A 1,363-nucleotide genomic window follows, 5' to 3' on the forward strand; every position below is an offset into this window, starting at 1 on the left:
TAAAATCATATACTTTCATGTATTAAAAAGTCCCACTGTCGACGCGTTTCGGTGCGTTGGTTACAATTATGGCACCTTCCTCAGGACGGACGAAGATTAAAAAAAATGTCACTTCTTTCTAGAACAGAGAATGCATGTAATTAATACATTATTCCTATGGAGAGTTGATTCTAGTTGTGGACTGTTCTAGTGATGTTCCTATTTACATAATACTTGCCCTTACTTGAAGTGTAGGGGTTGGTGTCCTATGAATTATCAGGACGACTGTTTCTCCTTTTAACTTTGTGATTTAAACCACTTGCATCATAATCAGTGGAGTCATGGAATTCTACGAGAAAGAGCATGGAATTATTTACCATACTATTGAGACTTACAACCTGTTTTCGTGCTTCTCACAGAGTCACTTACTATTCAAAAGTCTGGTTGACACATATTCAATGGTGTCTTAAAGCAGGTACGTCTTTTAATATGCACCTTCTGTAATTGGTTATCTTGCCGTGCCTGTAGAGTACACAGATAATGCTATATATTTGGAATAGTGATGTCTTAACACTAGTGTTTATTTTCGAGATTATCATCCATATACATACCGATTGGTTTTACGCCTAATGATAACCTTCAGGCTGTCCTTCCCTGCACCTTCTTGAGTGATGTCTTGGTGCCTATGCCAAAATAACATAACATTCTGCTTTGGTGTGCAAGTATGCATGGGTCATAAGTTTATCGTCTACCTGTCCATTAGTTCTATGTAAATTGGAGAGGTTACATACATACCGATTAGGGGCTGCAGTTTCCCTTGGCAGCCTGGAAAAGGGACAACACTATCTCCTTTTCTTTAAGCGCTGTTAGCCACACTGTTGGTTTTGGGGATATTTTTATTTCTATCTTCTCCCAACCTGTACGATGAAAAATCATATTAAGTGTGGTTTTATTTAGATTCTCACATTTAAGGTTACTGTTGCATATTCAAATACTTTTATATCCCATTAGTGCCGAGTTGACTGATGGCAAATATGGTTTCCACTCTCCTTGCCGCTATTGGTGTATTAATGCAGTTCCGGAGTAAGCTCGGGTATTTGTCTGGGATATCAAATACAGCTATTCGGAAAAAAAAACAGACTTAATTCTCATTGCTGTACTGTTTTTTTTCCCCGATACGCTGCTGAATGCAACCCTTCGCTGGAACACGTGCTCTAGATAAATTACAAAGCTATTATCTTAAGATTAAAAAGCTGTAATCATTCAGTTCAAAGATGGAATGCCGGGGCTTTCTCTTTCCATTGTAATGTTACAACCTTTAGACCAACTACCGGTTGCAGCCCTTCACTATGACTCGCATTCAATACAAATAACAGAGCTGTGG

The 1,363-nt window shown here is 38.4% G+C and overlaps 1 long non-coding RNA gene across 1 annotated transcript; it reads right to left on the bottom strand.

Annotated features, from left to right (window-relative positions):
- Positions 1–476: 476 nt before the first annotated feature.
- LOC144766980 (uncharacterized) lies at positions 477–840 on the bottom strand. The gene is made up of 3 exons (XR_013598009.1): positions 775–840; positions 591–662; positions 477–501 (listed from the first exon to the last, which is right to left on the bottom strand). It is a non-coding gene; the product is annotated as an uncharacterized LOC144766980 (long non-coding RNA).
- Positions 841–1,363: the final 523 nt, after the last annotated feature.

This window comes from Lissotriton helveticus, chromosome 7, assembly GCF_964261635.1.
Source record: "Lissotriton helveticus chromosome 7, aLisHel1.1, whole genome shotgun sequence".
Taxonomy (NCBI): Eukaryota; Metazoa; Chordata; class Amphibia; order Caudata; family Salamandridae; genus Lissotriton; species Lissotriton helveticus.